The sequence below is a fragment of the Lactuca sativa genome, chromosome 9, assembly GCF_002870075.4.
Source record: "Lactuca sativa cultivar Salinas chromosome 9, Lsat_Salinas_v11, whole genome shotgun sequence".
Classification (NCBI taxonomy): Eukaryota; Viridiplantae; Streptophyta; class Magnoliopsida; order Asterales; family Asteraceae; genus Lactuca; species Lactuca sativa.
In genome coordinates, this window is record NC_056631.2 from 19,100,510 (window position 1) to 19,112,444 (window position 11,935).

The 11,935-nt window shown below is 39.2% G+C and overlaps 1 non-coding gene across 1 annotated transcript; it reads right to left on the minus strand.

The window, feature by feature from the left end:
- Positions 1 to 11,414: 11,414 nt before the first annotated feature.
- Positions 11,415 to 11,521, minus strand: LOC111876567 (small nucleolar RNA R71). Its single transcript, XR_002845037.1, has one exon. It is a non-coding gene; the product is annotated as a small nucleolar RNA R71 (small nucleolar RNA).
- Between the last annotated feature and the right edge of the window lie 414 nt (positions 11,522 to 11,935).

Here is an 11,935-nt window from a genome sequence, read left to right on the forward strand (position 1 = left end):
CTCGTTAGCACATATCAAGGTTTGGGGTTGCGAGGCTTTCGTGAAACGAGATACTCACGACAAGCTCAAACCTCGGAGTGAGCGATGTATTTTCATTGGCTACCCACATAAATCCTTTGGATATCTCTTCTATAGACCGAAGGACAATGTTGTCTTTGTTGCGAGGAGAGGAGTTTTCCGAGAGCGAGAACGCATAGGCCAAGGAGACAGTGGGAGGCAAATCGAGCTTGAAGAAATTCAAGAGTCGATAGATGAAGGAACCTCTACCGCTGGCACTCAACCCGAGGAGGAAACTCCGGTTGAACCGATTGACGAGTCCTTACCTCTTAGACGTTCCGATAGAGTTAGAGTTCTACCCCAGTTTTATGGTTTTCATATTACTACCAAAGGGGACACGTATATTAGTGACGATACACTAATAAACCTTGATGAACCTAATAGCTATAAGGAAGCCATGGCAGGCCCAGAGTCTGCAAAATGGAAAGAGGCAATGGATAGCGAGATCCAATCCATGTATGATAACCAAGTTTGGAATTTGGTTGATAATGTGCCCAGACGTAAGACCGTTGGGTGCAAATGGATCTTCAAGAAGAAGACCGATGTGGATGGAAACGTACACACGTATAAGGCGCGATTGGTTGTGAAGGGCTTTACTCAAACTCCCGGAGTTGACTATGATGAGACCTTCTCACCAGTTGCAAAAATAAAATCTATTAGAGTGATGCTAGCGATTGCCGCATTTCATGATTATGAGATTTGGCAAATGGATGTCAAGACTGCTTTCCTTAATGGAAAGTTGGCTGAGGATGTTTACATGGCTCAGCCAGAGGGGTTTGTGGATCCGAAGCATCCAAATAGAGTTGACTATGACGACATCCCGACTCTGCAGGAAGTTAAGTCCTGGCTCGGGAAGTGCTTCGCTATGAAGGACCTCGGAGAGGCTTCTTACATTTTGGGAATAAGGACAGTAAGAGAAAGAAGTAAGAAACTAATCGGACTTAGTCAGAACACTTACTTAGAGAAGGTACTAAAACGTTTTAGTATGGAAAACTCAAAGAAGGGAGAATTACCGATACAAAGTAATGCCAAGTTGAGTAAGACTCAAAGTCCGAGTACCGAAGCTAAAATAGCATAAATGAGCCGAGTACCATACGTTTCCGCAGTTGGCTCAATCATGTATGTTATGACTTGTACTCTCCCTGATGTAGCCTTCACTTTGAGCATGGTTAGAAGATATCAAGGGAATCCTGGCAGAGCCTATTGGATTGAGGTGAAGAATATCCTTAAGTACCTTCGGAGGACGAAGGAATGGTTCTTAGTCCTCGGAGGGAGTGATGACTTGAAGGTGCGAGGGTATAGTGACACCAGTTTTCAGACCGACAGGGAAAACTACCGTTCGCAGTCGAGCTGGGTCTTTACCCTGAATGGAGGAGCAGTGACGTGGAAGAGTTCCAAGCAGGAAACCGTAGCTGATTCAACGTGCGAATCAGAGTACATTGCAGTGAGCGAAGAGTCGAAGGAGGCAAGATGGCTGAAGAACTTCATCGGTGACCTTGGAGTTGTACCTGCCATAAAGGAGCCCATGGAGATTTTCTGTGATAACGAAGGAGCGGTTGCCTTGACAAAGGAACCGAGGGATCATGGTAGATCAAGACATATCGACAGAAAATATCACTTTATTAGACATCGTGTAGAAGAAGGAAAACTCATAGTGAAGAGGATATCATCATAATATAACCCAACAGATCCGCTTACGAAGGGACTAAGTAGGGTTAAGCACTTGCAGCATGCTAGGAGCATTGGGCTGAAGGATGATATTAGCATAGATTAGATAGTATTAGAAACATGTAATAGATAAATGTAATTAACATTTGATGATTAAATAAAGGAGTTTTATTTATGAGTAATGTTACTGTCTTATGTTAATTGTTTAACTATTGTTTCACTTTGCATGTTTTGACTTCCAGAATAATTGAGTTTATTAGGAATAATCGAATTATTCAAATTGTCCACAATCGTTCATATGTTGGAAGTAGATATGAATGAAGATTGTCATGAATTGGTATGTAGATTGTCTAAATGGTGTTAGACATAGCAAAGGGTTGTTGCAACGTTCATGAGTGCTTATGAACTAGTTTTGAGCATTGGAACAAACCCGTGCTTGCTGGAATCACCTTATGGAATATGATATAAGAGGGTGATCGCAAGACGATAATATCATATAGTCTTAAAACCTAGATATATGGTTTGTTATTTGTTAATTGATTGTACATTGATAATGCGAAAACGCATCAGTAACTCGGTGTCATAAAACGCATTGTTGTTTATAGTTGATTAATGAATAAGTAAATGCATATAAGTCGAAGTTTATCTCTAACTTTTATCCCAAGAGGGTAAAAGCGATATCTTGGCCGCTCGATGATTTGATTTGACTTATGTGTCGGGCCCGGTCAGAACTGAATTGATGTGTTCGATTAAGTTCTATGTCAAATAAATTAGAGATCGAGAAACCTAAATGCTTGACTAATCATTCCATAGAATTGTCAGCATGATATCTAACAGAGGACTGTACGATCCCTTATCTAAAGGACAAGATTGATTAGATCAGAGTTTGACAGCGTCTTTGAGAGCTACGATTGCAAATCAAATTGTACTTGTGCATATAGTTACTAGACTTATCCAAGTGGGAGACTGTTGGAATAGTGTCTAAGGCTGCAACTATATTAGGCAAGTATTTGACCCGGTTGTGCATAGTCCTTTTGGGTTGCCTTCACCATAGCAACTTGATAGGATGATTTATTAAGAGAGAATAAATATTATTAATATATTATGGGAATAATATAAAGAATAATAATATTGTTATTTGATTAATATAAGTCATAGAATTAATTAGAATTAATTTGGTGACTTAAAGAGATTAATTAAATAAGAGGATATAAACTGTCAATTGCTTGATAGTTAAACTTTAGACTGTAAATCCATATTGGATAGGGGTGGACGGATTCTAGAAGCTAAAGGATAGCTTAAAATCGTCCAAGTCTATCTAAGGAATGGATTTGGATTGCTTTAAGAGAAGATTATCCAATTAGGGTATAAGTTGTAACCCTTAAGGAGTCTACAAGTATAAATAGACCATGTGGCAAAGGGAAATCGACACCTGATCTAAAGTAGAGAACCCCTTGCCGAATTCCCTCCCCTCTCCTCTCTCCCAAATCATCCTCCTTGTTATTTGGTGTTTGTAAGCCATTAGAGGAGTGACAATTGTGACTCTAGAGCTCCAAGACAACAAGGTCAAACAAGAGATTCAAAGGTATGATTCTAGATCTGATTTAGTGTTGTTCTTATTCCTAATTAGTTATTAGAAGTATTGGATTCAAAGCATGTTTAATTAGAAAGCCTAGATCCAAGCATTAGGGTTTTGCATGCGCACATAGGAAAGTTCTTATGGCTAAAACCCATCAGGAAGAACTTTTGAGTTCCAACACTATCGTTTCTTGGAGAGGGGCGGTAGCAGGAAGATGGTGGTATCAGTTGCGTGAGTTGTTTGATAATTGGACGTGTTAAGGGAGTTGTATTTTCACATGGACTGTACTCGGTTAGACTAGTTAGCAAGGGTTGTGGGTTTCAGTCGCGAGCATAAAAACTTAAGGAATTAGTAAGGTATCATGGGAAATGATTTGGATTATCAGACTAGTTAAGGTTTCAAGAGTATTCTTCAGGATTTCAGGAATTTGGGCGATTATTAAATTTGGCTAACAAAGGAACGTTACTATCGATTAGCGCAGGTAGTAGGCCAATCATGCTATATGAGGTTGATGGGTTGGGAACCCATCGGGTTTAAGGGATGAGAGAACTTCGTCGAATCTAAGTGGAGGAGAATTGATCAACTTTTGGGAAGACAGGAAGGGTGTGAACTAGGTCAAGTTTCATATCTTGGTTGGGAGGAGAGACGGCTCAACTGGCCATTTATATTGAGGTGGTGTAAGTGGGAGTTCAGGAAACTTTCAACCATCGGTCGGCGTTTTCCTTATTATGCATAGCAGTATTGTGGTTGAGCCTAGATTGAGGGCTTTGGAATTCGAAGTATGAACCGAACACCTGATTGGATGTAGGTTTCGGCTCAAAAGGTGTGTGGTTGTGATGGTTAGGATGTGGTAAGGCTATGGGAGGTAACCATGGTTGGTTAGGAGTGTTGTGAAACTGTGATGGGATCGTAGCATTCACCAGTTCGAGGTAGACTATCATTGGAGGTAGTCATGAGCATATCGGGGGAATCAGTTCATGTCATGGGCATGCCAGCCAGGATTTTTAAGGAGTATTTCTTGTTGTTATGGGCTGAGGAGCATTAGGGTCTGAGGCGGAGTCGGGCATGTGTAGCTCTAGATGGGTGGGACCAGTAGGCGAGGTCGCTGCATGGTATAGTTGGGTGGGACCCGTGTGATTATAGCAATATAGGCGGGACCGGGTAGTGACTGTTGGGTTAAGGTATTGGATCTCGAGTGGCAGGATTAAGTGGGTGGTCAGTGTGGGACGCAGAGGATTTTATGGGATGGGTAGCCTTGTTATTTGGACTCTTGGGAATCTGGTGGTTAGACCAGATGTGAGACGGGTAGTCTTAACGATGGTTTGGGAACCTTTATATCTCAGTCTAACAAGGGGTTGTCGTTATCAGAAAGTCTTGGGTGAAATGCAAGTGTAGATCCGTGGATCTCGGGTTATGAGTTGAATATCAGGTTGGTTTCTGAGTAAGATCTCGAGTCAGGTATTGCGAGTGTTTTATGAAAAAATTTCGTTTTTGTGGGTTGAGGACCGAGATATCTATATGCAGTGGGCATCGATGGAAGAGTTCAATGGTAATGAATGGATTCAATTTGGATGGTAGATCAGCCTTTGTGATTGGTTCTATTTGTGAAGGGCATCAAGATAAGTCAAGACAATATTATTAATTAGGAACTTGTGTGTGCGGATTAGCATGTTATTCGGAGGAGATGTTGGGCCACTTGCAGTTGGGATTGGATAATATCATAGTACATGATTTGATCCTGTTGCGTAACTCTCGTCTGAGTCTAACCGTTGCAGGGATGAGTCTCCTACTCGAAGGATTATCTGAGCCTTTGTTAAGTATAAGTGTTCTACAAGGATAATTGGTCTGTGATTATGTTTTCTAATGGGAATCTCAAGTTTTAGAAGTGGATTAGTCATTTGGGAAATTAAGTGGGATGGATTCAGCAATGGTTAAGCATGGGCGGTCTATCAGGGAGTCAGACCATCTCAAGACTTCAGATTTCAGGTGGAGTAGTTGTGGTTAATTCTCAAGGGATTATTTTCAGGTGGTGAAAGGATTCATTTATCTACAGGTTGGGGAGCCCTGTGAGGGTTGGTTTCGGTTGCCTTGGGAATGCGATGGTATGCTCGAGGTTGTTGTCGTGCTGCTCAGGTTGTTTGGCTTGCTGGGGTTGGTAAGGAATGATTTCGAGGACAAAATCTAATTTAAGTGGGAGAGAGTTGCAACACCATATTGCAGATCGTTTCTATTTCAGGGTGGTGATCAAGGATTTGGTATCAGCAGAATTAGGATCCTTGAAGAAGTTAGTTTTGAGCTCATTTGGAGGTGAATGATGTATATTGGATAATCTGGGTATTTGGTTTGTGTTTTGGAGTAAAAGGGTATTTCATTAATTTATCAGCTCGGGCTTCTATGGAAAATGGATGTTTGTTCGGGATATGGTAAGGTGGGTATGATTTGATTAAAGGATAGAGCTTCTTGTTAATTTTTCATGGATATATGGATCTTCGGAATCGGATGAATATCGAAGAAGTTATGGCCTTCGGTATGTGTAGGGTTTGAAGGGAAACCCTAGTACATTGGGCGTACCTAGGGAGTGCGCGAGGCATACTGTTGCGGAGAAGGGTACAGTAGGTGTAGTATGGATTATGCTGAGCGTAGTTTGAGGGCTGATCGGGAATGCGAAGCCTCGTACGCTGATCGTATGAGGAAGTACGCAGGGAATACTAGGGGAGTTATGAAACCCTAGTTTTTGGCATTGGACCCCATATAAACACATTAAGTCCTTAGGGTTGGCCTCTTTACCAGCCTCTCAGTCCCTAAAACCCTAGAAATCATCCTTTAGCCTTCATGATGGTATTTTGAGCTCATGGTGTCCATTTTTGGTGTGTTTGGTCCATTTCTATGAAGATGGAGTTTGGTGCAAGGATGGGGATCAAGGAAGAGCCCACGGATCTGGATTATGGGCTTCATTTCCAACTTGTTTGAGGTAAAAAACTATGAACTTGATGATTGATGTCTTAGATCTAGAAATATGAGATTTGGGTCATTTTGGTCCCAAGGATGAGATGGAGTGGCTTGATACCACTCCAGGAGCTTTGAGTTGCCTTTCTTGGTGTTTCTGAGGTTCTAGATGCATAAAGTTGCCTCCTTTAGGGTTCGGAATTCCCCATGTATGCGTTGGTGTCCATTTGGTGAATGTTGATAGGGTGTTGTTTGATATTAATAGTTCGAGGATCGGTCAGCCAGCAGCCAAAGATTTATCTAGGGGATTCGGCAGTGCAACATGAGTTTCCTCTCTATGTTTAGCGGGTCGAAGGCACCAATGCCGACCCATGGTTTTCAATGTAGTGTGCTAGATGTCTGCCTGACTGTTGCATGAATATGTGTTTGTATGCTTAATGGGTGGGGCTCGATGATTATTCTATATGCTAGTATCAGGTTATGCATATAAGATTTGTATGTGGGCAACGCTTGATGATTGTGCAGTATGCTACTATCTTTGTGATTTTCTCATATGTTTGAATTTATATGATTATATGGTTATATGCTTAATGAGCGGGGCCTGTTATGCGAGTGTGGGCAGGGCCCGTTATGCAAGTGTGGGTGGGGCCCGTTATGTGCTATGTGTATATCCGTATGATGTATCTTAGGGAACTCACTAAGCTTTGTGCTTATGGTTTTCAGTTTATGTTTCAGGTACTTTTGGTTTCACAAAGGAAGAGGTTGGGTTAACTGCATGACACTCACACTTTATGTTCCGCAATTGACTTTGTTATGGGATTTATACTCTGATTGTAATGTATCGGTTTTGAAACAAGTAATTGATGATACCTTTTCTACAATTAAAATGAAATTTTATGTTAGTATTTTTGGGATGTTACAGCATTGGTCTTAAGGATGATATTAGTTTTAGTAGTTATATAGACATTAAGAAACTTGTAACAAAGTAAATGTAATTGACTTTTGATGATTAAATAATAGAGAATTATTTATGAGTATTGTTTATTGTCATTTGTCAATTTTTTATTATTATGTCTCATTTTCCAAGTTTTACTTCTAGAATAATCGAATTATTCGAATATCCACGGTCGATCATACTTTTAGAAGTAATTAGTGAATCAAGACTATCATGAATTTGGTTGTAGATTGTCTAAGTGTTTAGACATAACAATGGTTTGTTGCAACATTTGAGAGTACTTGAAAATAGGGATTTTAAGTAGTGGATTAACCCATGCTCAGAGAATTACTTCATGGAGAGACGGTAATATCTTATAATATTTAAATGGCGATATATGAGTTGTTATTTACAAATTGGTTGTGCATTGATAATGCGTAAATGCATCAGTAACTTGATGTTATAAAATGTATTGGTGTGCGTGATTTGATGAGTAAATAGTAAGAGCATATAAGTCAAAGTTTATTTGTTCATTTTGCCATAACGGTAAAAGCGATATCTTGGGCCCCTCAATGATTTGGTGTTGACTTATAGTGTCGGCCCAGCCAGGACTAAGTTGATGTGTTCGATTAGTAGTTATTTGTTGTTACAACTCGGAAATCGGGAAACAAACTGTTGGACAATGAGAATGATTCTATTCCACGTCGTTTTTCCACATGATGTCTTGAAGAACGGAGGATTATATGATCACTTATCATAGGATAAATAACTGAGTAGGTCAAAGTTTGCCAGCGGCTTTAAGAGTTAGAATTTGCTAATCAATTTTGAAGTTATACTGGCAACTATATTTATTAGACTTATCCAAGTGGGAGACCGTTGGATTAGGTGTCTAAGCCGATAACTATAATTGGTATATACTTGAATTGATAGTAGCACATGCCTTTTGGGTTGCCCTCATACTAGCAACTGGACGTGATTACTTTCGGAGAGAGAGGTTGAATTTATTATTTGATTGATAAATTGAAATAAATGATTTATTAATGTATTATGAAAATAATATATTAATTAGAAATCATATTATTTAATTAATAGTTAATCAGAAATTAATTGGAATTAATTTTGGGATTAATTGTATTAATTGAAAGTGCAAGGGTTGTTTAGCAAACTATTGATAGTTGTGGAATTGGGCTCTTGGACCTCCCTAAAAGGGTTAGACGAATACTTATACGAAGGCCCTAGAATTTTCTTCCAAGGCCTATTGGATGCGGGTTCATGGGCTATTTAGGGCTTAAGTTAGGGAATTAGGGTTTCCTGCTTAAAACCCTAGCTTTGGCTCTAGGCTACCACAACTAGATAAAGGGTTGTACCCCCTCCTGATTTCGACCACTCTAAACCCTAGAAGAATAGCCGAATTTCTTAGAGCTTTTCCTCCTCTCTCATCCTCTTGCTTGGTTTGGGTGTAAGCCATTTGAGGTGTTACACTTGTGGCACTTTCTCTCAAGCTTCAAGAAGTATTGAATTCATATTGTTATTACTACATAATAGTGAAAGGTAAGTTTACTATCTTTTATTATAAATTTCGTTAATAGTATATGCCTCTTAGGGTTTTTCCTTTTGATGTTCAATACTTGTATGTTTAATTAGAGAAAACATAGATCCAAGTAAAGTAGGGTTACATGCACACATAAGGATTGTTTGTTATGTTCAAAACCCATCAATATCAACATTCTAAGCTAAATTACAAAATCTATTGGGCCGGTATTGGTGCCTTCGACCCACAAGTTCAGTGAAGAAAACACACTTCATAGACTGAAAAGATAACATAAAAGATTGCTACTCCAAGTGTCAAATCTACGGGTCACCTATTGATATTTGCATATTTAGTCTTATATTAAGTATAGATTTTTATCATTTATTAGCTAATTAATTGAATATCATGGACAAAAGATACCTAAAAGTGTTTGAATAGTCCAAAAGCGAAGCTCGGAAGCAAAAGGAAGTAGGAGAAGCGGTTGGGAGCTTGGGAGTTGAGCAAAGAAGAAAAATGCTAAAAACATAAGGTACTCGGCGAGTAGGGTCGACTACTCGGCGAGTCGATACGAATGTTCGAGAAGCTAAGAACTCCTTGACTTTCCGTGTACGGGAATTAAGGAAAGGACTCGACGAGTCGGTCATGGACTCGGCGAGTCGGGGCGAATCTATAAAAACGACTTTTTAGATCGACACAAATTATTCTGGAACCCATGGGGAGAAGCAAGCTGTGAATTACAGTCAGAAGAAACCTGGAGAACGAAGATAAAACCCTAAATCCAATTCCGAAGGAGATTAGAGGCAATTTTCATTATTCTTAATTCAATCTATTGTTTTCCATCATGTTTAGACAGTTAGATTTCGTTTTTATGTTGTCAATTGCCCCAATCATGAGCTAAAACCTTTTAACTTCTGTTTGGGGAGACAATATTGAGACTATGGTTTGATTTATGATAAGATTGATTTAATATTGGTGATTTTGTTGATTTTGTTGATTTTAGCTTGTTAAAGAACCTTATGTGTGAATGATAACTATTTTTCTGTTAATAGGAAGATAATTAAGCTGCATGAACATCTCTTAATTGTTACTTCATATAATTTATGTGACCACTTTATTATATGACTAGGATTAGCGAATTTGAAACTAGAATTAATAAGGAAATAGGTAAATTCACGTGTGAGCTTGTGTGATGACCATCAACAAGAGGTTAACTAAAAGACCAATTTACTTGACCATTACAAGTCTTAATTAACCCGAATAAATAATCTAGTGAATTGAATTAAATTAGACAACTGGCCACTCTTTGAGTTAGTTTGTTCTCTAAGGATTAGTGCAGCGAACGTGAATCTAATCACTTGAATCGGTAGCCAATAGAAAAATCAATCTATTGCACTATTGCCATAATATCAACCATAGGATCAATTGAGTTGAACTAAACAGAAGTTCCCTTCATTATTGAATTTAGTTGAATCTTTGCTTATCTAGTTTTTAGTTAATTAGTCTAAGTATTAGTTAGTAAGTTTCTAGTCTTGGAAAACTAGAGAAAACCCCCTTTATTACTTAATTTTTAGGTAATATTAGCTTTTAGTTTTAATTTTCCATTCCCTGTGTTCGATGCCCTACTTATTTAACTTTACCACAATTGATAGGTCCACTGCCTTTGTATGTTTATTTTATAATTAAAAGTAGGATTAAAACTAGTTGGGTTTTACACACATCAAGTTTTTGGCGTCGTTGTCGGGGAACGGTTTAAAAATTAGATCTAATTCCTAATTTTATCGATCCTTTGTGTGAATTTTTCTTGCGCAAAGTTAAATTTTTAGTAATTCAGTAAGTAGGTTAGGTTTTAGTATTTTTTGGTTTTTAATCGTTTTAATAAATTATGTCTAAATTTTTCTTTTTCATACAGCCAACTCGCCGAGTGCACTCAAAGCTACTCGGCGAGTTCACTACTGTTTGACAGTTTAGTTTTTATTTTATTTTTGTTCTTTTTACGCGTTTTTGCTTGTTTTGTTTGCAGTTGTTTCATGACCAGAGTATCTAACACTCCATTGGTTCCTCCATTTGAAGATCTGGAGTCTGCCTTAAAGAAGAACAAAGGAAAAATCGTTTGCGAAACCACTTCTTCAAAAAGCTCGCCTTTGAAGAATCTAAAAGCCGTTTTCAACAAGAAGAAAAGCAGCAAATCAGGAGCTTCTAGCGCCTCTATAGCAATAGAAGACCCGATTAAAGAGGACACTGAATACGAAACCGAAGAGGAGGAAGAACCTACATTCGGGCACAACTCCGATTTTAGCGACGAATTAACCATTATCATGGCTAACATCGATGAAGTCCCCATGGGGGAATGGAAGAAGAAGATGCGTGACGATACCGGCCCGGGACTTGTGCAACCCGCAATTCCCGCTACTGCTACTTTCGAACTAAAGGGTCACATACTTGCTCAACTAAAGGAGATTCCCTTCTACGGAAAGCATCACGAAGATGCCTATAAACACTTGGATGAAGTCAATGATGTAGCTGATTACTTTAGTGTTCCAAATGTGCCTCACGAGACCCAGCTACTTCGCATGCTTCCAGTTACATTCAAGGGTGCTGCAAAAGATTGGCTCAAGTCACTCCCTCCCGAATCCATCACCACATGAGCTAAGATGAAGGAAGAATTCATTGACCATTTTTGCCCACCTTCTAAAATAGCCAAGTTGAAGAAGGCTATTGCTAACTTTGAACAACAACCCGGAGAGTCCCTTTATGAGGCGTGGGAGAGGTACAAAAGTCTACTAAAAAATTGCCCACACCATGATCTTAATAGCCAACAAGAAGTCTCCATCTTCTATGATGGGGTTAACGTTACAACAAGGCAATTACTTGACTCGCAAGGCCCGCTCACAAAGAAGGCACCCCCGGTGATCAAAGAATTAATTGAAGAGTTCTCTAAACATTCTAGAGAATACCATAACCCGCGAAATGAAGTAAGTAAGGGGGCAGTGAACACGGTTAACGATGGCATGGCGACAATGATGGCTAAACTAGACAGTTTAGATGGGAGAATGACAAAGATGGATCAAACAATCCATGTTATTAGGGTAGGATGTGAAAATTGTAGGGGACCTCACCTAACTACAGATTGTGACTTGGATGAAAATGGAAACAAGAAGGCGCAAGTATTCTATTCTAGTGGCGACAGATAGGATGAAAATTAGCGGAAACCCAAGAAGGA